An 8,514-nucleotide genomic window follows, 5' to 3' on the forward strand; every position below is an offset into this window, starting at 1 on the left:
TATAGGTTTAGGAATATGGACACTTCTGTAAATTTGCCAGTGATAATCCAGGTTGCTCTGTGTAAGTCACCAAATCTTTCTGTGTTATAAAATGACAATGATAGCACTGTCTTCCTAGCTTCCAGTTTTTTTCTTTATAAGGCTCTTACAAGCAGAATGAATGTGACAGCACTACCAAATGTGAGGGACTACAGTCATTTGACAGCTGATCTGATTGTATAACCAAACTGCAGACAACCTTCAGAACACCCTCCACTCAGCAGACTTATTTCATTCTCAAGTGTGATGATCTTTTGTATTTAATAAGTCAATTGTGGTTTATTTAAAAACTAATTGTAAGTACCTAGTTGAATTTTCATTTAAGCTATTTTTGACATCAGTGGGCAACCAAAATCCCAATAGGGCAAATTCGGCCTTGGATGAAATCTTTTTGTGCAAAATCTTTGGAACTTTTAGTTCCCCAGTACCTTTAATATTCACTCTTGAGTTAGAGTCAGTGGATTTTTGGGGGAAAATTGTGGCTCCCAGAAAAGAAATCTAGGCCTCGTGAGTGTCCTAGCTATCCTTGGATACTTGAGCAAGAGGAGACCAGCCCAACCCACGTCACTGCACATGCCTTTGACAATCACAGTTTTAGGAAGCGAGTTTGGACCCTGGGGCATTTCCCGAGTGACTTGTATGTCCTCTCCATGGGGTATCCTTTTCCTACTCTTCCCCCTTTTGAATTGTCAGGTTGTCAAGGCTCCATGGTTTACTTCTGTAAGTAATAGATTACTTCTATTTTTAGAGTAGCATTGTATTAGGGTAAATTTTTGACTTAGGTTTTGTTCAAATTCATTTAATGAATAGCTAAATGAAAACATTTTGCTGGTTTCTCATATTTTTTAATCAAACTATAACTATGGAGGTAATTTTTCTAAAAATCAATGTAGTACAATGCCTCAAAGTAATGACTTTGACTTTCTGATATGCTAGATTATAGCTTCAAAAATAGCTAATGCAACTCCTTAATTTCTTCAGCCAAGAAGGAAGGCAATTTTTATCCCTGATAAATTTTTTAAAAAAACACAAATACCACCACCTTATACTCCCCAAAATCAGGATGAACTTTCACTCCATACATGGGGAAATTGTTTGGAGGTTGTTTCGACGGTCCTCAGGGCAGGTGCAGAGTGGGGTAATCTTATAAAACCTCTCGGTAGCCTGCTTATTGACTTGAGATTCAGCTGAGTTTTCTCTCTGTCTCTCTTCCCAGTTGCCCTGCCATGCCCTGTGGTTGCCACCACTGTCCTGGGACCTGGAAGATCTCTTTCCTTCCCTTCTCTGTCAGCCATATCCTGGGTCCCTGCTGCTATCCATCTACATTCCCCCCTTATTCACTTTCTGGGCCCTGCATCCAGGTGCTAGTGCACAGGCACAAAGCCTCCAGCCTTCGGACCCCACCGCAGGGACACGTGTCGTCTCCCCCTGCCTCAGCAGTATCTGCAGGTGCCTCTGGATGAATCCATGGATTGAATCGGATGGAGCCAGGGTTCCAAATGAGCTGCTATTTGCTCTCTGAAATACAAAGCCTCAACCCACGGAAGGCAGGAGTGCCCAAAGAACCTAAGAAACTTCTCAAACAGTGGGCACAATTTCCTAAAATTCTACTGAGCTTACAGAAAATGTGGATAAGCCTGCCTTAAACCATTTGGAACATGCCACTCCCATCTCCTAATAGGTTTTTAACTCAATTTTCACATTAGAATGTATAATATTCTGTAGGAAAAAGGCAGCCTTGCCAATATAATTTCAAGGTGACTGCATGTTTCATGTAACATATGTCCAATACCCTGGGTATAATAACTACCACTGCGTAACATCCCTAATTAATTGGTAACTATTCTGTGGATATTATATAAGCCCTTTATTAAAACACATATTCAATTCAATAAAGAGAGATTTAACTCCAAATTACAGTGAAGGACAGCATTTGGGCTTCTTTACCTGCATGTGCAGCTAAACTGGGGCCGCCAAGTGGGGACCATTACCCTCTTCAAGGTTGGGGTGGTCAGTCCTGGGGAAAAGAAAGAAACAACCAGCCATCAGTCCCTTTATGTAACAACTTCAAATTAAACTGTGAAAAGCACATTCATCCCGGAGGCCTGTCCTCTGGCTGGGGTTAGCCTCTGTAGTTGGCACTTGGAACTTTCTGTAATGAAAGACAAATTAGCACACTGCGCATACAAGCAGGGAAATCAATGAAACCCAAAAGAAGCTGCCACAGGAAAATAAAGATTAAATGGGAGATAAAGAATGATGGCCTCCAATATCGGAAATACCCCACACCCACCAAAAGCCTTCTTTGTATTGTTTTGCTAAAGCAGACCGTAATTTTGATGTTTCATAAAATTTAAGTGGAGATTTTCTTTCCGTGGTAGACATAAATCTCCTGGAGGAAAGATTTTATATGTAATTCCAATTTTGTGGTGCTAAGAAAACAAAGAACAGGTGAAGATTTTACTGCAGGTAATTTTGTAAATTATTAAGGAAAAAAATCTCCCACAGCCATGCCATAAACACGCTCTCTATCAAAAGCTAAAATAGCAAGTCAACAATGACTTTTTAAGGTATTGTAAGATAAAATACTCAAACTCTAAACTAGAAATAAAACTGCCTATAAATATTTACTGGTGGGACGACTCTATGATAATAATAGCTCTTTCAAACCAATACAAAAAATATCAAAATACTGAAGCGTACTTGTCCCTGAACATGTGAGATAAGTGCGATCTAATATACGTAGCACATCCCGACATGCATGCTAAGGCTGTGCTGAAAACTGCATCTTTGGGGTTTTTAAATTATTTAAGGAGCATAAAATAGTTCACTACAAATCTGTTTTTAAGAAAGTATAGAATTAAATGTATAATAGGTTCATTCATAAAGTTTAGGAGACAAGTTTAAGAAAATTTTTTATGATTTTTTTTAATACGGCACGTGTGCAGCTCAAGGAAGTTCTTTCTCATATGTGGGAAACAATATCTGTACTTGGCGGTTTGCTAGCTTCCGCCTTTCCAAAGAAAGCAAAAGAAAATTTGGCCTGAAGAAATATTCTTGAAAGAAATGGAAAGGCTCTGTTTTTGGATTGGTTGATCAACTTCTTTGTCTTTTGACACAAAAATTCATTGTAGTAGATTATTTCCCTTGATTTTTAGACAGCCATAAAAGGAAATTATGTTTGAAGCTCAATTTTATTGCTAGAAATAGTTTAATTCTGAGAGCGTGTCCTCCTTTGGTCAAGAAACTATTGGCACCTTTCTATCAAATGAAGCCACTATTCCAATGATGGAAACCTGGCTACATTTGTATGTGGCAGAATTCTGGAGAATTGGACATAGAGTGAGAGAAAGAGAGGCAAAGAAAGGAAGAGTGACAGAGAGAAGACAAGGACAGAGAGGCAGAGAAGGAGAAAGAGAGTAGGCCGAGAGGGGCAACGGAGGCAGAGGGATGAAGGCAGAGAGACAGGAAATGGAAAAATCTGCCTGGTGAGCTACCAAGGCTCTAATTGTTGCTTTCAAGGTTAATTTAACAATCTTAGCCAAAGTAGCATGAATTTAATGTGACTGGTAGCCTGATTCCCACTTTTGGTTATCACATGTATATGAATATATTTTGGGGGGACAATTTGTTATAACAGTCTGTTGCTCACCGTTCTTCATCTTTGGATTCATCTGCGCATCAGCGGATTTTAAAGGAAAATGCGAAGTGACAAAGCAGCTCGTTCTGCATCCCCCTGCCTCCCAGTCCCAGAGTGAAGCACATTACTCAATAGTTTACCTAAAAACCCAGAGGCTGCAGCTCATTAATGTGAAATCTATCTAATGCCTGGCTCACTCTGTGAGGCCTCTGGGAATCTCATCAGAGGTTGGCAGTCATGCTGTTTGAAGAGAGGGCTGCAGCTGCTTCTGGTAAGGGTCCCATGGAGCATGGTGCCAAATTGAGTCAATCTGTTGGTGGTTTCTTCCAACCTAGGGTTACATTCAGAGCATCCTAATCAGGATACTTCACTTCATTCTTTCTTCCTATCACCTGCCAATGCATAAATTAAGCCAAAAGACCAAGAAGAAGTCCCACAGGCTACTCTGGACAACCTATGTGGCATTGGCTCTAGAGCATGTCACAGAGTAGCTGGTGTTACGCTGAAATGGAATTGCTCTTTGCACACTTTAGGGGAGGTAATTTAGAGCTGGAATAGGAATGCCGCGCTATATACTATCTTTAAGAGTATTCCCTGGTTCCAGTAATGTGTTCATAGATTCCCAAAGCCAACTCAGCCCTTGCTAAAATCTCAGGGTACACTGGTGCTAAGAGTAGATTGTGTACCCAGAGTCAGTAGATCTAATTTCACTATGAGATGGTCAATCTGCTCCAAGCTTTGCATATAGACAATGCTTTTTAACTTCATTCTTTGACAATTTCACTGGGGGATTGCTTTTGTTTGCTTTTTCTCATGCAGATTTCACTGCTTTATGAATATTCTACATCTTTATGTGGGAAAGACATTTGAGAACTTTCTCAAGTTTCCAACTAAAAAAAAAAAAAACCGTTTTGGCTGCCAACCTGATCCAACCTGTGAACTCTCTCCTAACTCTCCACATCCCTCTTTGAACCTTATATTCTAGGCATTTCTCCTAAATTCAAAATTTCAAGCTAATCCACCTTTTTTCACTGTTGCTCTGTTGGTCTGCAAAGGCTTTTCCTCTTGGTTGTCTGGCCACACCTCCTCATGTTTGAAGACTTCCTTTTGGTTTCACCTTCTCCCACCATTTATTCTCACCAGCCTCCCTCTCTACTCCTTGCTTGGTAGCATAGACATTCTACCGCCTATAGACTTGCCCAGATGGAGCTCTTCACTCCCTAAGGCACTATTATCGCAGAAGTATTTGCATTCCCAGTGAATGACCAAGAAAATAGGTGTTCAAGAAAACAAAAGAATGAATGACAATAGTGGAAAGAGTTTAGGCTTGGTCTCAATCAGATCTGTGTGTGAAAAATCTAACTTTATCACTTATTAGCCATGTGACTTTCGGCAAATTACTGAATGTTTCTTTGTTTCATTATGGGTATTTGTGAAATGGGGCTAATAATAGCTACTATGCTAAGGTTCTTGTAAAAATTAAATAAGGCAAATATATAGACACTTGATATCAAGTGTTTACAGCACATAATAAGCACTAAATAAACTATAGTCCTCCTTTGTCTGTAGTTCCTTCCTCATACATATTTATGTATATAAATGTGTGAATTTGTGTTTGTGGGACAGAAATTGAAATAACCAAGGTTACTAGAAGGGAGTATCTACAAACCTGGCCTTTGGGTCTTTTCAAGAAATCTTCCCAGCACAACCAGAAGGACCTACAACTAGAATATAGAACTATGTCCTGGGGGGGCTTTGGGGAGAAGAAGAAAGAAAAAAAAGACAAGATTGGCAACAGATGTTAGCTCAGGGCCAATGTTCAAAAAAAAGAAATCTTCCCTGCTCCCCATCTTCCCACTCACTGTGGGGGTCCTTTCCTCATGATTATGTGCAGTGTTTGTACCACTGAATAAACTTTTGGATTTAGTGACTTGTTAATGTTTGAAAGAGCTCTGATTGGCTTTCCTATTTCCTAAGATGGTTAGTTAAAAGTTAATGTGTTTGGGGGCTGGCCCCGTGGCCGAGTGGTTGGGTTCGCACACTCCGCAGCAGGCAGCCAAGTGTTTCGTTAGTTCGAATCCTGGGCGCGGACATGGCACTGCTCATCAGACCACGCTGAGGCAGCGTCCCACATGCCACAACTAGAAGAACCCACAACGAAGAATACACAACTATGTACCTGGGGGCTATGGGGAGAAAAAGGAAAAAATAAAATCTTTAAAAAAAAAAAGTTAATGTGTTTGACCATCTTCAGTCATTTTTTTCGAAGATGATATTTAACTAGTACGTTTTTAATTTTACAAATGTCATGATCAATTTTCTTGTCACCTCCACAACATATTCCATCATGTGTGGCTTCTGAAAATGTTCATTATTTGACTGACAGTATTTAGAAGATACTGCTACTACTACTACTAAGAAATAATCCTTAATACTCGAGATGAAGCTAGAAAGGGAGTGTTTTAAAAGAAAGAATAAAAAAAGAATCTGAATCTTAAAGATGCTTCATTCAACAACTAAGGCATCCAAACTATCTGAGAGATTTAATGGCTCATCTTATAGCTGCTGAGAAGAAAGAAATAATCTATTCTTATGTGGCCCTGAATGCAGAATAGTAAAGACGCAAAGCTTTGTAATTTTTCAAGCATCTTTAGTTTGTGTTCCGGAAAACAGAGATGGGGCTTTATATTGTTCATTTAAAATGGGAAATATTGGAAAACGAGAGTCTGAATAACAATAATTAATACTAAATTCTTGCAGTTACAATGCATCTTTCATCCCAACATCCCCGGGAGTTTAGTATTTTTCCCAAAAGCGCTGTTTAATGCTCCTCTCATGCATTTGACTTACAGCACACTGACATGGCAAATCAAAGGCAAAATAGCACTTAACATTGAAAGATTGAGCCACTGCAGCAAGACCAAACTCAAACCTCATTCTGGTAAACTCTGCTTTTTTTCTTTAGAAAATATTGTTTTTTAGACGTTAATAAAGCCAGCCAAAGCTTTTACCCTCCACCCACAGTCAGAGCTCTGCCACTTGGACTAGTCCTTTTCATTGCCAAGATAGGTCAAATTAATTCTTCATTTTTATGCACAATCATGGCCCTTCTCTTTGCTGGTCTACTGGGATATATATTAATCATTTTTTAATAGCCCATTAGGCGTCGTTGTATCCTATGGCAACCAGGTCTCTATCAATTTCAAAGTCTTTAGTTTTATGCAGTATGTCCAATAATACATTTCTCCATCTGCTTAGGTAAAGAGTGAGCTTGGAAATAATGGTCAAAACAGTGCTTTTTAAGTTTTCATTAGATCATATGCTTTTTTAGGGGTGGAAGGCAATACCCTAAATTATATGTGTTAAGTATACAGAATATAATAGGATCATTATTACAAGTAAATGCCAGTAGATTATTCAAATCATGGTGGTGAGTCCACCATCTATGTAATAGATACAAAGTATGAATAAATATACATACATTACATTCCTGTTTGGACTTCAGGAAATCTGTTTCTAATAAATAACAGTCTTGCTGCACGTAGATGGCTCCCTTTTTCTGAAACATGATTCTCGGACTGCATGGTGCTTAATATTTACAAATAGGATATGGTACATATTAAATCTGGGCATGGTAGTAATAAATTGCTTCTAAAGAGAACTGACATTTATGGAACACCATGCCTGGCATATCATCTCAGATAATTGTCACAATGAAAGGTTGGGATTATTTTCAAACTTCGAGATAAGAATCTTGAGTCCCAGAGCAGCAAATGATCTAACTGACTGAATGATGTACCCAAGATTATTCAGTTAATAAATTGACTAGTTGAAATTTTTCTTTGTGATCAAGGAATTTCCTAAAAGTAATATAATCTAAGAGAAATGAAATTGAAACTGTTTAAACTAATCTAAATTTAAAATACTTTAGATTAGAGCTTTGCTAGACAATAACTAGTCTACAATCTCCCAAATGGCAAGGATTGTGTCTGTCTTATTTATCGTTGTATCCACACACCTATGCAGTGTCTGGCATAGATTAGGTGATTAGATATATGCAGAGTAAGTGTATGAATGAAAGCCATCTTTTATGGTCATGCCTGTCACCTTATAAATGACGACACATGTAGATGTTTTCTAGGTTGAGCTGTGCCGTGGTTTTATCCTCTGGGAGAAATAAAGCTCATTTATTATGTTAGAAATATCAGACCAAATCAATCTTCATAAATTATATGAAACATTGTTGCTCTTTTTGAAAATGCTCAACATGTTTCTGATGGATTGCATAATTGTACAATTTTGATTTCATGAATTCAGCAGATATTGCTTTGTTGCTGAGCTGGTTGGTAGATACATAACGATGAATAAGATAGTTGCCCTATCCTCAGTAACTGGCATGACATAATAGAAAACAATTGGTTGCTGGGATCAGAAAGAAAACACTGGAAAGCTGTGACCTTGGGCATATTATCTAGCTTATTCCAGACTTGGTTTCCTTATTTTTCTTATTAACTGCTTGCTTTCTATCCTTATGCTTTAGGGGTGTCTCTTATACGTTGCAAATCTCTGGATCTTCTTGTAATCTGTATGATAAAATATTTCTTTTAATTGGAAAGTTTAGGCAATTTATATCCATATAGTTGAATTGTTTCTACTTTCTTATTTTGTGCCTTTTATTTTTCTCTCTTTTTCTGTTACTTTTTAAATTAAGATTTTAGTTTTTAGAGCAATTTTAGGTTCACAGCAAAATTCTGGGAAAGATACAGAGATTTCTCATATACCCCTTTTCCCCACACATGCATAGCCTCCCCCATTATCAACATCCCCCTCCAGAG

The sequence above is a fragment of the Equus quagga genome, chromosome 18 (assembly GCF_021613505.1).
Source record: "Equus quagga isolate Etosha38 chromosome 18, UCLA_HA_Equagga_1.0, whole genome shotgun sequence".
NCBI lineage: Eukaryota > Metazoa > Chordata > Mammalia > Perissodactyla > Equidae > Equus > Equus quagga.